Genomic DNA, 16,425 nt, shown 5'->3' with positions numbered 1-16,425 from the left:
CTGGGATTGCAGAGCTGGCCCTTTGACATGAGCACAGATTAACACGATTGAGTCCTCTGTGCTTCAACAAAAAAGTCCTTTTTCTTTTCCTATAGCTGGATTAAAGAACAGGCCTAAAGCCTTCAAGGTGAGGATAGATCCAGTTCAACAGAGCTGAGACATACTTCCCCGAGCGGAAGACCGAAGCCTGAAAACTGAACCAGCTATGGGCCTGCCCAACAAGGATGAGGACAGCGGCCAGTGGAAACAGCCAGTCTACGCGGCTGAGAGCAAGGAGGGCACTGCTCGGATTTCAGCAAGAGTCACAGCCTCACCGGGGACACCAGTGTAAAATGGAACTAACGTGAGATAAGCTGCCTTGGGACTGATGTAACAGGAGGCCACTCAGGGCTGGAATACTGGGGAAAAAGGAAAGAACTAGTTACGGTGCAAAAGGTAACAAAGAATTTGTGCATCATCCAGCACTGTCCAAGGGAGAAAAAAGCATCCAACATTCCAGTCTATTTGCAGTGCCAAGCCAGGAACACAGCTGCAGACATCGAGCTGTCAGAGCTCAGAAGGAATGTCCATTCAGGGCACCCCTGTGCCCTTGATTCTGGCTCTACCCTTGACTCAAAGCACAACAAACACCTGCCATTTCCTCAGCGCGTGCCAGGCGCCGTGCTAGAATCCGGGTAGCAGGTGAGACGTGGCTTCTGCCCTGAGGATCTGCCAGGGCGGCAGGCAGAAGATGGCACATCGTAGGAGTTCCTGTCAGGAGCCACAAAGACACCGGTACAAAGGCACACACGGGAGTCAGTACAGAGTAACTGGTGGGCAATCATACTGCACGACCTCCAGGAAGGCACTGAACCCTTGGAGCCTCAGTCTCCCCAGCAGATACAAACCCCAACTTGACAGGGCAGCTGAGAGGATTATATAAAAATATATAAAATTAGCACAGTCCCAGGCAAGCAGTAAGCAATCAATATATGATGCGTATACTTATGTGCTCATTTCAGAATCAAACATGCACTAGAGGCTCAATAAACAACGGCGATTAATAATTTGGGTGATCGTTTCACAATACATACAAGTATTGAATCGTTATGTTGTACACCTGAAACTAACATAATGTTATATGTCAATTATTCCTCAATAAAAACAAACAAACAACAAAAAACCCCAACAAAACAAAACAAAAATAATGATAATTTGTCCGGGAGAGAAGGTCAGGGAGCACCTACCTTGAGTGACCCTGGAGGAGGATGGGAGGTCCGCTGGGTGGGGGAGGGGAGAGGCCCCAAGTGCAGGGACCGCATCACCGAGGCACCACCAAGCCTGTGTGCTATCCCGTGAGGCCTTGACCTCCTCTAGGGCCGGGGCCACGCCGCTGCCTCCTCTCACGATGACCACAGCAGCCAGCCCAGGCAGCTGGGCACAGCACAACTTGTTGCATAAAACAGCTCCCAAGGGCTTCCCTGGTGGCGCAGTGGTTGAGAGTCTGCCTGCTAATGCAGGGGACACGGGTTCGAGCCGTGGTCTGGGAGGATCCCACATGCCGCGGAGCAACTGGGCCCGTGAGCCACAACTACTGAGCCTGCGCGTCTGGAGCCTGTGCTCCGCAACAAGAGAGGCCGCGACAGTGAGAGGCCCCCCGCGCACCGCGATGAAGAGTGGCCCCCGCTTGCCACAACTAGAGAAAGCCCTCGCACAGAAACGAAGACCCAACACAGCAAAAATAAATAAATTAATTAATAAACTCCTACCCCCAAAATCTTCTTTTAAAAAAAAAAAAAAAAACAGCTCCCAAATCCTCATTCCAACCCACTGGGCAGAGGAGTAGGGACTGGCCTTTGCCCCCATGTACAGTCATGGAGGCAGGGGCAGGAAACCAGTTCTTCCCAGGCCTTCAGGCCATATGACCACCATGCTGGGCCCAAACGGGCGTATCAACTCAGCTAAGGTGACCCTCACAGTAGGGACTTCCGAGAAGCTGTCCCAGCCTGGGAGCACCTGCTGGGTCCCATCGCCTCTAGCCGGCATCCCTTCCCTCCCCTGCTCTGCCTGGCAGTGGGAAGCCCCGTGTGCGGCCCCAGAGGGAAGATGTGGGTCGGGACCTATGACCCCAAGGGCAGCCTGGGTCACCACTGGCTGAAAGAGTGCAAGACACCACTTTCCCAATTCATCCTCATGAGTGGTGCTGAGCCACTAGGACGAAGAGCGTGAGCAATGAATGAGATCATCCGTGCAAAGTGCCAGGCCTCAGAGCTGTCACAGGTGAGACAGTAACTAGCAACTGGTTGAACCTGAACGCAGGTGTATCAGCACAGCCGCTCGCTCAGCCCAGGCAGCACACACTCACCTACAGCATCCGTGCTGCTTCCCTGCTGGTCCCAGCTCCCCGCCACCCACGCGCTCCCAAGGAGCAGCTACTAGTGGCAGCACACACCTACTGTGTGCCAGGCACCCTTCTAAGTGCACTTCATGTTTTACTGCATTTAGTGCTCACTCCCACAGATGCTGTTACTGTGTCCATTTGACAGTGAGGGAAACTGAGGTCCAGGGTATTACTGGATGCATTGGTTGTCAATGTGGTGAGCGGCCCTCTTCTGGCCTCACATACTCAAAGTGGACTGGCCACTTTGTGGGTATCACGGGCTGGTAAGCTTTGGGGAACACTATACTGGCTCAGGAATCACCCCCGCAATGAAAGGCTGGGAGGAGGGGCCAGGGCACCCACTTCTCAGAGCCATCACCACGCTGAGGGTCTCATCCGTCTGCCCAGGACACAGGCGCTGCCCTGCCTCCCGATAATGGGTGTACCTGGCACTGCCCAGACTCTAGAAGGAGGAGGGTCTCCAAATTCCCTTAGGAACTAGCCAGGTGCCCCGTTGACCTGGGCAGTGCAGAGGCCCGGCTGAGCAGGAAAGGAGCTGGCGTGGAGGGGAACAGACTGCTGGGCGCTGAGATGCCGTCATACCCAACAACAGAGACGGTTCCACTGCGGCTGCCGCCCCATGGATTTCTTGCCCCCAGGAATTTGTGAAGGGCTGTAGCAACGTAGAAGTGTTCATGTTGCCATGTTATGGGGGGGAAACAGATTTTTAGGTACGCTGGGATCCCAATCACATGAAAATGCACAGAAAAATGACTGCAAACAACACATATCCTAAAACATCTCTCAGAGGCAGAATTAGGACTACCTTTTCTGTATTTTCCTCTTTTTTTTCAAAAATAAGCTTTTGGTCTTTTTCTAAGTAAGAAGAAACAAACTTTGGTTTAAGAGAAAAAAAAAGTTGGCTGCGGGGTCCCTCCGGCCTGTTGATCACCAGGTTAGAACGCTGGCTGGGTGGAGCCTCTGCCGCCCTAGACTCAGGCGGCTGGTCACGCGGAGGGCAGCCCTGCTGCGAGGCACCTGCCACACGCCAGGCCAGCAGAGCTTTCTGCTGACACCCTTCCGGCAGGGACACTGCCTTATTTGCAAGGCCTTTCCACAGCCACAAGCTGTCTGGCACAGAGGTCATTTTCTTCTCCGGCAATGCACGAGGGCCCCTGCTGGGTGGACAGCATGCTGTCCATCTGTCGCCCTGTGCATCACCGCTTAATCTAGAAATCTGCTGACCTCGTGCAGAGCCAGAGGTGGGGGAAATGGGAGCATCACTGGGGTTGTTCCCCACCACGCGCCCCCGTCCCTGGGAAGAAGGCTGGGGGTTGGAGGCGGGGACCAAGGCGTAATCCCCACAAAGCCCTTGTAAGTCATGTTGAATGCTTGGGTACAGTCAGTAAGCGCCACTGTTTTTATCACTGGCGCTACTACCCTCGCTCATGCTCTGGGCTCCCTCATTACACAAACCTCCCGGCCGTAGGTTCTTCGGCTGGCAAAACACCAAAGGGAAATATGTTCTCGAGTTCTGATTTTAACATTTTAAATGCACTGAGATGGCACATGCCTTGATCTCATTCCCAGCTCCCCTGCTGCCCTATGGGTTCCCTTGTCTACTTCTGCATATGGTGTGGCGGGCGGGCAGGCGCCAGGCATTTCTGAGCATCATCAGATGGTGCCACATCAGCCTCGGCGCTGACAGGTGCCCAGCACACCTTCCCCCGCCTTGCTAATGACATCACACTTCTAACTTCCTTCACGCCAAGGCCTCTGAAGCCTTCTTAAACATGAATGAGCAGAATTTCACAGACTAAATTGTATGGTTTTCATTTGTTCTCTTGTGACTTATTAAGACAACCAAGGTATGAAAAATACTTGTGGTTGCCAAGCAGGAGAAATCTGGAAACGTGGTAAGACCCCAGAACCACCTGCCGATTCCCCAGTCACCTCAGCCGGGGTTTCCCTGCTCCCCATGCTACTTGCCTACCATTTAAGAGCCTGGAGCTTGGTGCATGCCCAGCGGAGGTCTAAGGCATTCGGCTGCAGGGTCCAGGGCCAGACGGTGGGCTACAAAAGCTGAAGCAATGGAATAGGGGTTACAGAGACCCCATCATGGGCCCAGCTGGAGGCATTGGTCGTTGGGTCTCCTCATCAGAAACTGCCCAAGTTCACAGGCTCAAGAAGACAGAGGCCAGCAAGGCCCTGCTTTAGACCAGGGGGCCGAATCTACATGCCAGGACATCGGCTGCATCCTTGACTTACTCCTGTCCAGACAACACCTATGCACCCCTCAAGACCCTTCTCCCCAGGACTGGTTTTCTGGTGAGTTATCTGTTGACTGGTCAATTATCCACTCACATGTCTGTTTCCTCTTGGGTGTTGTGGGTCCCTCACATCTTTTTCTTCCTCCTTTCCTATTACCTTGTAGAGAGTAAGTGAGCAGCAAACGGATGTTCAGTGAATGAGGGAGGGAATGAATGAATAAAATCGGCCAGTCGACATATATATTAAACTGCTTCATTCAATGCTTCATCCCACATTGAACTTGCACTTCATCCTTCAACGCTTGACCTTGTTCCACCCACACCGCCCCCTCAGAAGATCAGGAACTGGAAACAGGGCCCACACGACACAGGGAAACCTGAAAACTGGGCTTTACCACCTTCAGGTTGTGGAGCTATGAGAGTGGCAGACACTTCTAGTTGAACCTGTAATATCTAGTCTCTCCTTCCTTACTAACAAAACCCTTATAATATTGAGGGAGACAATGTGCCCAGATAAAAACTACATTTCCCAGCCTCCCTCACAGACAGTAGCAGCCAATGAGATGTAAAATAAAGTTAATGGGTGGGAAACCCTTTAAAGGGACTGACTGAGCCAGCACATGACTTTTGTCCTTTCCACTTTCTCCTCCTTGTGTAGAATGTGGGCATGATGTCTGGGGCTCCCGGAGCTCTCTTAGACTATAAGGCAACTTTGGGGCTAGTAAGTAGCCACCCATTAAGCATGGCAAAGCAGAAAGACAGAAAAACCTTAGGCCCCTGATGGCTACAGAGCGCCCACACCAGTCCTGGGTTCCTGCCTCCAGAGTCCTTTTACATGGGAGAAAAAAAAAAATCTCTGTGTTGTTTAAGCCACTGTTACTTAGGTTTCCTGTTAGAGGCTGCTGTGGTAAGGAACTCTTTAAGATGGGCTTCAGTGACCCCTGCCTCCTGCTTTCCATGCCCTGTGCAATCCCCTCTCTTGAGTGGAGGCTGGATCTAGAGACCAGCTTCGAACAAGTAGAATATGGTAAAATGATAAGATGTCACTTCTGTGATCAGGTTACAAAAGACTGACTTCTGTCTTGCTGACTCTCCGCTGCCTTCTCGGCTCGCACACGCTGATGAAGCAAGCCGCCATGTTGGAGAGGCCCACGTGGCCAGGAACTGTGGGCAACCTCTGGCCAACAGCCAGTGAGGAGCTGAGGCCTCAGCCCAATAGCCCCAAGGAACTGGACCTCATCAACAACTGTACCAGCGAGCTAGGAAGCAGATACTCCCGCAGTCGACCACAGCCCCAGTCAACACCTCTTCTGCAGCCTTGGGAGAGACCCTGGAAGCAGAGTGTCCAGCCGGGCTGAGCCCAGACTCCAGCCAGCACAAAGCAGGAGATAAACGTGTGCTGTTTGGGGGATAATTTGTTATGCAGCAGTAGAGAATGGACACAGCTGCCAATCCTGATTCTAACTAAAATCCTGGGCAGGACCCTCCCCTCCTTTGTCTTTCATCCCCTTGTCAGTAAAATGAGAGCATTGGACTGGGGGATCTCGAAGGCAGGCGCCTGCCATTTTAAAATCCCAGAATCCTGGGCTTCCCTGGTGGTGCAGCGGTTAAGAATTCTCCTGCCAATGCAGAGGACACGGGTTCAAGCCCTGATCTGGGAAGATCCCACATGCCGAGGAGCAACTAAGCCCGTGTGCCACAACTACTGAGCCTGTGCTCTAGAGCCTGCGAGCCACAACTACTGAAGCCCGCGTGCCTAGAGTCCATGCTCTGCAACAAGAGAAGCCACCACAACGAGAAGCCCGCGCACCGCAATGAAGAGTAGCCCCAACTCGCCGCAACTAGAGAAAGCCTGCGTGCAGCAACGGGAGACCCAACGCAGCCAAAAATAAATTAATTAATTTATTTTAAAATAAAAATAAATAAAAGTACCAATGTAACAAACAAACAAATAAAATCCCAGAATCCTACAACTTACCCAAGGTCATGCCAAAGAGACCCAGGTCAGTCCATTCCCACATGACTGCTTAGTGCTACTTCTTTTGCTCATTGTGACATGATGCTTCAAGGCAGGAAGAGAAGCAGGACGTCAGGTTTCTTCCCGTGCCAAGCACTCAGGGCCCTGCACCTCTCACCATAGGCCTTTCTTCTCTTGGCTGAATGGAGGCCTCGGGCCCAGCAAACCCTGGCAGTAACTCTTGATGATCGTCAAGACGGCTCCCGACCAGGGCCTCCTGATGAGAAATGGAGGTGGCTGGGCTAACATACAATCAAGTTTAGCTGACCACAGAGAGCAAGTGGCTTGGCTAAGCCACTGGATTTCCAGCTTGTTTCACTGCTTATGCCATCAGCTATGGGTTGATGTGTGTCCCCCAAAGTTCAGACTAACTCCCAGTACCTCAGAATGTCACCTTATTTGAAAACAGGGTCTTGCACTTCCCTGGTGGCACAGTGGTTAAGAATCCGCCTGCCAATGCAGGGGACATGGGTTCGAGCCCTGATCCAGGAAGATCCCACATGCTGCGGAGCAACTAAGCCCGTGTGCCACAACTACTGAGCCTGCGCTCTAGAGCCTGCGAGCCACAACTGCTGAGCCCACGTGCCACAACTACTGAAGCCCGCGCACCTAGAGCCCGTGCTCCACAACAAAGAGAAGCCACCGCAATGAGAAGCCTGCACAACGCAACGAAGAGTAACCCCCGCTCACCACAGCTAGAGAAAGCCTGCACAGCAACGAAGACCCAACTCAGCCAAAATTAAATAAATATATAAATTTATAGAAAAAGAAAAAACAGGGTCTTTGCAGATGTAGTTAGTTAAGAAGTTATACTGGTCTCCTTATAAAAAGGGGGAATTTGCACACACACACACACAGGGAGAATGCCAAGTGGAGATGAAGGTAGAGACTGGGTGATGCATCTTACAAGCCAAGAAATGTCAAAGCTTGCCAGGAAACCACCACAAGCTAGAGGAGAGACATGGGACAGAACCTCGCTCACAGCCCTCAAAAGGAATCAACCCTGCTGACACCTTGGTCTTGGACTTGCAGCCTTTGGAACTGTGAAAGAGAACATTCCTGCAGTTTAAACCACTTAGTCTGTGGCACTTTGTTAAAGCAGGCTTAGCAGGCTAATACACAATCTGCACGTAACACACCTGCACATACGCGTGCGCACACGCACACTCACCCTGGCAATACATTTTGTGCATTACAAAAGCATAACCCAAATAGAAATTAAAAGATAAGAAAATAAGTATACATACGAGTTCTAATACTTTCTTCAGGTGGGTGCTTAGGCACCCCACCTTGGAGCCCATTAGTTTCAGGTGGCAACCCTGGCACTAACCACCGATTTCCCCCCAGTCCTTGCAATCTGGAATCCATGATTCTGACCTCGCGCCTCAGCTCCCTAACTGTTTTCTTGCTGAACTTGATGTGTTGGTAAGGGCTGTGCCGGGCAGGGTCTGGGTGAGGGCCCGCCCGCTGACTTCCCACGCGCGTGCTGGGGTCTGCTGCGGGCTGCTGAGGGCACCAGGTGAGGAGGGGCCTCAGGAGCGCGTTCCTTGGATGTTCTCCTCGTCCCCCTCCATCAAAAATAAACCCTGAGGGGACGCGGATGGAGCCAACTTCAGGGCAGGGCGGGGATGTGTGTCTGTTGCACGTGCCAGGATTTCTGGCTCGTTGCCCTTTGCAGCAAGGTCACGGGAGTGCACGTGGTATCTCCAGGTGTGGAGGGCAGGGGCAGCCCGGGATGGAGGGAGGCTGGGAGGGAGGGGTGGAGAGAGGCAGCCCGGGAATGTGTGCGCACCCATTCCAGAAGCCCCGCCTGACCTTGCTCAGCCGCCCCGCCCCGTGGCATCCACGCGCAGCTGCCGTAAATGCCGGTCCCCACACAGGGGGAGCTGTGGCCTCTGCCAGCCTCGCCCCAGCAGGTTGGCCAGCTGATAGACCCCAAGGACCCCTCCTCACGCCCCCAACAGCTGTGGAACCCAAGCAAGCGGGCCTGGCTGCGTAATTCATGGGGCACCCGGGGAAAAGAAGAATGCAAGCGGAGCCTCTTGTTCAACGTAAGGATTTCAGAACGGCGACAGCCCAGGGATCAGCGAGCATTAACCCTTCTGAGTGTAGGGCCCTGTGTCAGAGCACAGGATACCCACGAAGCCGGCCCACCTGCTGATGAAAGAGGCCAGTCTGCAGCCTCGATGCTCCACACACCAGAGCTGCCAAATTAACTCTCCCCTTCCCTGCCACACATCCCAGGGGTCGGGGAGGTGGGACGGGGTGGGAGAAGGGGGAAGGTCCTGTTCCAGGAGGCCCCTGTGTGCTGGAGAGGTACTCACCTCTTTCGTCTGTGGCATCCGGTTGATGGAAAAGAGTCCCCTAAATAAGGTTTTATAGTAGATAATTGAATGTAGTTACTCAGAAGAAACAATGTGAATGACAATCTAGCGTCCCTCGGCCTGGCCCCAGCCGCAGAGGAGGCAAAGGCATGTTCTCCCCTTGGCTTATCGCCTGTGTCAGTCACCTGCCTGTTTTAGGCCCCTTTGCTACACCTTCAGAACAGAACAATATCTTTGCCCACCTTTATTTTTTTTCTAACCTCCCAGGGTTGTCAAGAACAAAAATACCAGGTCTAAAATCCAGGAGAACTCTAGACACATATTATTGATACCAATAATGATGACAATAAAGATAATTTTGCTTTGATTGAGTCCTTTCACACACATGACAAACTTGCCCTTTTCTGCCCAGTCTTCTCCGGAGAAATCCCTGCTGAAATCCCTGCTCCCCGCGAGCACCCTATCGCAGGGCTTCCCTGTGCACCCTGGCCAAGTGCATACTGACCTGAGGGAAGCCCTCCTGCGGCCTCCTGAACGCTGAGAGGTGCCACGCTCCCGCCGCACACACAGTACCCCAGTCCTTCTGGCCGCTGAGGATTCCCAGGGGGACAAGGACAGGAGAAAACTTTATCGGGCTCATTACAAAAATGTGCTGGCTCATCTGCAGGCAGGATATGGGCTCCAGGCAGAGTGGAGTCGGCCAGCCTGGATGGGCCCCACCTGCTTCCAGGCCTCCCAGCTCCCAGCTGCCCGCCATTCCCTGCTCGCACGGCAGCCAGCCCCTCCAGGATGAGATGACGCCCCCAAAGTTTTGCAATGACTCCCTTTGTTCCTCTACCCCTGGGGCCCCAGGAGCCAAAAGCAGCCTGTGAATGTCAGGCTTGGCTGCTCAGCTGATCAGAGCGATTAGCACCAGCCACTCCCTGCTAATTGCTGTCCTCAGCAGTGCCAGGCCCTCCCGTCCACTCCTCCGGAGCCCTCTGCCGGCACACAGCCTCCGACTGCTAACAGTGACAGGAGTTGCGTGTCATGGGAACTACAGTGTCCGCGCTGTGAGGCCGACTCGTGCCAGTTATTAATCTATTCACCCAGCTGTAGAGGCCCGTGGCTTCTCCGCTGAGTCTGAACCGTTCGGGCAATGCCAGGGAGAGCTATTTCCAAACTACCCCTGGGAAGTAAGGTGCCTCACAGGTGGACAGCTTCACACGAGCGTATCCAGGAGAATTGGGGCGAAGGAGAAAACCTTACTCCTGAAACCCACAGATACTACCAGTGTGTTTCAGTGGGAAGAACGTAGCGCCATCCAAAGGGCTACTGGGTCCCTCTCATGCTCTGCTATCAACTTCTGCGTCTGTAAAGTGGGGTTAACAGCCCCACCTACTTTCCCACGATTGCTGCGAGGATCAACTGAGACAAGGAACATTGTAATAACTATGTGAGTGGCTATTGAGAGCTAAGCCTTTAAATGTACTCTGTCCAATCCTCTCTCTAGTCTGTAAGATGGTTCCCATCTTAGAGATGAGGAAACTGAGGCCCAGAAAGGTCCAGACACGATGGCCACAAGTGGGTAAGGGCACATAGACACGGGACTATGGGACTGCCGTCATGGGGTGCTGAGCCCTTCCTGATGCTGAAATGATCCCCTTCCGTGTGTCCTGCTCAGAGATTCAGGCCAGGCTATTTGGTGCCTGCAGGCAGCCGTTGCCTGGAGCAGCGGGCACCACACCCGAGGGTGGTCTACCTACAGACTATTGGGACGCATGAGGTGGCTTAGTGGGAGGACCCTGCCCTGGAAGGGCGAGGGTAATTAGCGAGGCCACCGGACAGGCTCCTGAGCAGGTCTGGACTGTACAGCACAGGAGGGGTGGCCAGTCCGTGGACAAGGGAGAGAGGGCAGGCACAAGACAGGAGCTGAGATGTTCTGAGAGCTGGTCCCAGAACTTCCTCCATGTCTTGAGGTCTGCCTATTCCCACCCACGTGTACCTTATAACGTGCAGAAGGCTGTGTCTGTCTGACTCCAAGTCTCACTCTGTGGCCACTGTTTAAGTTCCCTGGGAGAGGACTGACATTCACACTACAGTATAAATGACCAACACAAGCAGGTTTCAGTGGGGGGCTGGGGGTGGGTGGTAAGCAGTGGCAGAAGCCAACTGGAACTGGAGAGTCTGAAATGGATGTCTCTCTTCCCAATTAGGGTGCCGCCAGGGGTGCTGGTCATTCCTTTCCCAGTCTCTGGGAAAGCTGGCACCTGGAGGCACCCCCATCCCGATGACAGCATGGTCTCCTGGGCAGCATGGTTCCAGGGAAGGGCGAGGGACTTGGATACCAGAGAGAGCCACCCAAATCTAGTGGCTCTCCATTAACTAGCTATGTGACGTCAGGCAAGTCACCTCTCTAGGCCAGCGGGGTTTCCCGGTCAATATACAGGCAGGAAAAGGGGCAGGCCCGGCACAGATGGACTGACACTTTTGTCCCCCAGCAGTGCTGCACAGTAGGCCACGGCTGCCCTGGCTTGGGGCCGGTGCTCCACCCTTTCTGGCATCCACTGTGGCCTCAGAGCAGCAGCTGCGACTGGATTCCAGACTAAATATGGAGCCTCAGCCCAGGCTTCTCCCCACCTGCAAGCCTGGGGCCCAAACCTCTGCGGCCACGGAGCATCATGCTGCCTGCCCTCCAGCCCACCCAAAACGCTGACTCACAAACTCTGCACATGGGCAAAGGCCAGACAAAGGTCAGAGGGCCAGAGCAACAATGAACTTCGAGAGCAATCAAAAACCCAGCAGTATAAGGCACTGGCCTGTAAAGGAACAGAAGCAAGCCTGCTAGTTTAAACAACAGACAAGAATATGAAGCAGTTCACCCCCAGAGCGTGTTCATTTCCCAGAGCTGAACAATGACAAAAGTTACAAATAAAAATGATGCCTCTGTGAGGCGTGTCTCCCCTCCCCTAGGCTGAAATGTATAGTCATATCTTAAAAGAAGGCTGATAAGATTTCAGTCCTTCACCCCTCACACACACACACACACACGCACACGCACACGCACACACACACACGCACACACGCGTGCAAAGACAAACCCACTACTGGCAAACTGTTTATTAAAGGGACAGGTCCAACAAGTAGAGTACTGAGTACCGAGTTTCCAACCTAAAATACCCCAGAATGACCCGGTGTGAACCACATCTCATACCCATCTCGAGCACCGGAGATGGGGGATGCCTGTCACACTGCTGTGGGGTGACAGGTCCCTTGCAAGAAGACCTGCTGGCGTCTTAACACTCCCCACCCCATCGTCACTGTGACTGTATTTGGAAGTAGAGTCTTTGCAGATGTAATCAAACTTGAGGTCATCCTGGCATAGGATGGGCCCTAAAGCCAATGACTCCTGTCCTTGTAAAAAGAGGGAAATTCAGACACAGGGACACTCACAGGGAGAAGGCCACGTGCAGACAGAGGCAGAGAGATTGGAGCGATGCATCTACAGCCCAAGGGAGGCCAAGGACTGCCAGTCACCCACCAGAAGCTTGGAAGGGGCCAGGAAGGATCCCTCCCAGAGACTTCAGAGGAGGCACGGCCTGGCTGGCACCTTGATTTCAGACTTCAGCTTCCAGAGCTGAGAGAACAAATTTCTACTGTTCTAAGCCACCCAGGCTGTGGTGACTTGTTCCAGCATCTGCAGGAGAGGCATACACACACAAACCCCCAGCTGTGAGGCCTGCACACGCCCCTTCCCCGGGCCTTGGTTTTCTCTTCTGTAAAATGTAGAAAGTTGTGCCAGCCAGTCCCTTCCAGCTCTGACCTCCTACCGCAGGTTCCTTGATCTACTAAGCCTCTGGAGGATGATGGGAGGTGGTGGTGGGGAGGGCAGGGGATAGACACAGGGGAGGATGGGGAAAAGCTCAGGGTACTCTCCCACTGCCCACACTGTGCTGAGGATGCAGAAACAGTCAGAGGGGAGAGGCCTACCTTGATAAAGGATACGTCAAGTTCACCTTTGCAAGCCTGCATCCTGCCCTATGCAAGATGGTGGTGCAGTAGAGAGAGCAAAGATTCTGGAGCAAGTCATTCATAGGACAGAGGTTTTCCTTGTCTTAGATTTGCATCAAAGTAATAACGCAAGATCAGGAGGGGGAGAGACTGAAACAGAAGGAACAGTGGAGAGAATCCTGCAGGAGGCTGGAACGGGGAAGACGTAGGCTTGAGTCAGGATGGAGGCAGAAGAACGAAGACAAGAAGATGCAATGAGAGTTGTATGGGCAGCAGCCGGACAGGTCAGTGAGCGTGCTTGTGGGGAAGGGCGCGGGGAGGCAGAATGTGTGTCCCGGGTTGTGGGCTTGGGGGACTAGTTCGGTGATAAGAAGGCAAACCAGAGCAGGGGGCGTAGACAAGGACCACGAGCCAGATGTGGGAGGTGCCTGAGGTCAAAGTGTTCAGGACGCAGTCTGGTGGGCACTGCACTGGGATCAGAGGACAGGCCTGGTGTGGAGAACAGCTGTGATAGTCAATGGCACTCAGGCAACAGCCAGGGCGACCCAAGGGGGCAAGAGGGCCCGGGATGAGGGCAAGTGGGGAAGGGGCTGGGATGGGGCCCCAGGAACCCCCGTCTGATAGGCCACAGAGAACAGGTCCCTGTGGGAAAATGTGGAAGACGAAAAAGGTGTGGGGGGCAGAGGCAAGCGGTCGTGGGAGCCAAAGGCAGCAGGAGTTGGGGGGGAGGGTCCCCGTAAGTTCAGGCTTCTGTCACTACTCCCCAGAAGGCAATGAGGTCCTTGATGCCTTGCCCATTTCCAGGTCTCACCAAGGAGACACATAAATGGTTACTGAGGAAGGAGAGAAGGAAGAGGTGCAATGAGCCATGATACTGACTTAACCACAGTTCCCACTGTCAAATGCACACATGCTTTCTCATCATAGACCCTGAGGACGCCCTTCAGTAAAACATAGAAGGGGGATTGGGGGACTTCCCTGGTGGCGCAGTGGTTAAGAATCCGCCTGCCAGTGTAGGGGACGCGGGTTCGAGCCCTGGTCCGGGAAGATCCCACATGCCGCTGAGCAAGTAAGCTCGTGAGCCACAACTACTGAGCCCACGTGCCACAACTACTGAAGCCCATGTGCCACAACTACTGAAGCCCGCACACCTAGAGCCCATGCTCCGCCACAAGAGAAGCCACCACAACGAGAAGCCTGCAATCGCAACGAAGAGTAGTCCCCACTCGCTGCAACTAGAGAAAGCCCATGTGCAGCAACGAGGAACCAACGCAGCCAAAAATTAAAAAAAAAAAAAAGGAGAGAGAGAAGGGGGATTGGTTCCATTGAAGTATTTCTTCTTTTGGGCAGTCAGAGCATAACTAAGGTAGACATTTGGTGAAATGGAAAAACATATGTATAGAACTTTCAATTGTTTTTGTTTTTACATAATCCAGACACTAAAGAAAAAGTAAAGCTGAACTGTCTTAAATATGTCATAATCTTTTAGTGAAACAAAAGAAAAATATGGCTAGAACTGGACTCACAGACATTTGGAGTTGAGAACAACCTATAAGTTTATCTAGTCACAGACTCTCATTTGACTGGTGAGAAAAGTGAGGCCCGTCAAGTGAGCTGGCTTGCCCCGAGTCACAGGTCACATCAGTAATTAGTAACTAAGTCAGGACTAGAGTCTCCTTCCTCCTCCCTGGCTTCCATTGCTGCAACACAAAGCAAATCAAGGCTAATAACCTAATTCTAACTCCATTCCAAACACTGCGACGCCCACGTCTGAAGTTTGGGAAGTTCCATCACATTGATAGTAAAAAGTGTACCATTCAATGGCTTGGAGGGTTTTTTTTTGTTGTTATTTTCAAAACTGCCTCAATTCAGTTGCCTAACACTCAGAGTGGCCACACAGAGCGGCGTAGGCTGTGTGGACTGTGCTCCGGACAGGGGTGCCTGCCTGAGGAAGCCAGAACGGGCTGAAACCCGCTACGTGCCGCTCACCAAGCCCTACGCTTAGGAACTGAGCTGTGTCTGCAGGCGAGGGGCACTTTTCCTAACGCTCCCAAAGAGCACTTTGGGGATGGGCCAGTGATGACCCGGTGCCACTCTGGAGCTAATTTAATTTGTTCCAAGCCTCCGAGTCTAGGTAGAGATGAGTACATTTTAAAATCTAGAAATCAAGGCCTTAACCTGTAAATTAAGACCTCTAACTAAAATTAAAGAAAAATACATCAATAGAAAAACTGAGCGAAAAGCATGAAAAGTAAATTTACAAAGGAAGAAATATAAATGGCCTATAAAAAAATGGCCTGAAAAATCTTCAAGTTCACTAGTAATCAAAGAAATGCGAAGGCAAACGGGATATAATTTCATACCCACCAAATCTGGAGGAGTGGAAAGGAACACCGACACCCAGTGTTAGGGAAACTGGCATTCTGACGCTCAGCTAATGGGGATGAAGATGGGTACAACCTGTCTTCTCTAGGGCCATTTGCCCAGATGTTAAAAACCCTTTAATGTGTGCATACCTAGGAATAAAGAATAAATCAGTCAAGAAAATAACCAAAGATGTCTTTGACATTCACCTACAAGTATGTCTCTGAGGAAAATAAGAACAGAGGCCACACCCACAGGTCAGGCATCTTCCTTCAAGCCATTAGCTCTTGGAGTCAGCATAGGTAACAACACCACAACACTCACAAATGAGAGTCCACCCAAAGGGAGAAATACCTGCAGGCTGTTATTGTCTTTTTCTAACTCAGCTATAAAGAGTCACGCAGTTGAGACAGGAAAAGGAAGCATGAAGGAAAGAGCGTATGAAACAGAAAGAGAGCATCACTGAGAAGCAGGAGCTCTCAGCAGCTGGGTCATCTGCTCTGAGGCGATTCTGTCCCTGGGAAGTGGAAACAATGGTCAGTGTCCCTTAGCAAAGTCCCAGGGAGCCTCTCAAGGCTGGAGCAGATTGCATCTCTGCCCTGCCAAGGGATGGGATGAAAATCCCACAGGTCCTTGTCCACAGCTTTGTGCCCTAAAAGTATGGCTTTGAAGAGATGGACTCTTCAAAGCAAGCCTTTGAGGATGGGCCGTCCGCCAAGTCTGCAAGGGAGCCAGTGCTGGCATCTTGCCCAGCAGGTCACCCCCCGGGGGTGTGGGTGGTGTGTGTGTGTCCAGACTGTGTTACCAGGTTCCACCCAACCTCACAGAAAGCCATGGGGTCCCCTGCTGGGCCCCAGCAATGCCACACACGGGCACTCTGTGAACTCCCCCAAGGCTGGCACTGGCTGGGAGCGAGTCTGCATTACCCCAGGGTCCCAGGAGGGGGTGAGAGAAGCCCAGGCCAAGTGGGAGCTTTCTTTAAAGGTAACTTTTTACCTTCAGCAGCCAAATGATTTTTGTTCTGCTCTCTGTGCCTTTCTTTATTTCAACAGCAAGACAGACTTTTTTTTTGGTACAATCTTCAAATGCTGTTGAAGACTG

General features: G+C 52.5%; 1 protein-coding gene across 5 annotated transcripts in view; it reads right to left on the bottom strand.

The window, feature by feature from the left end:
* The window catches only part of CTIF (cap binding complex dependent translation initiation factor), a 307,707-nt gene that overhangs the window by 251,187 nt on the left and 40,095 nt on the right, over nt 1–16,425 (bottom strand). Inside the window, exon 2 of one of the 5 annotated variants that reach the window (XM_089895159.1) lies at nt 344–398. The exons of the other annotated variants lie outside the window; for them this stretch is intronic. The gene's annotated coding sequence lies outside the window, so the exon portion shown is untranslated. The remainder of the gene's footprint in view (nt 1–343; nt 399–16,425) is intronic. 5 annotated transcript variants of the gene reach the window in all.

The sequence above is a fragment of the Delphinapterus leucas genome, chromosome 14, assembly GCF_059928025.1.
Source record: "Delphinapterus leucas isolate spDelLeu-1000000601 "Yukka" chromosome 14, BTC_Dleu_Yukka2, whole genome shotgun sequence".
Classification (NCBI taxonomy): Eukaryota; Metazoa; Chordata; class Mammalia; order Artiodactyla; family Monodontidae; genus Delphinapterus; species Delphinapterus leucas.
The sequence above is the reverse complement of the archived record's forward strand: the minus strand, read 5'-3'. Positions and strand labels throughout refer to the sequence as shown.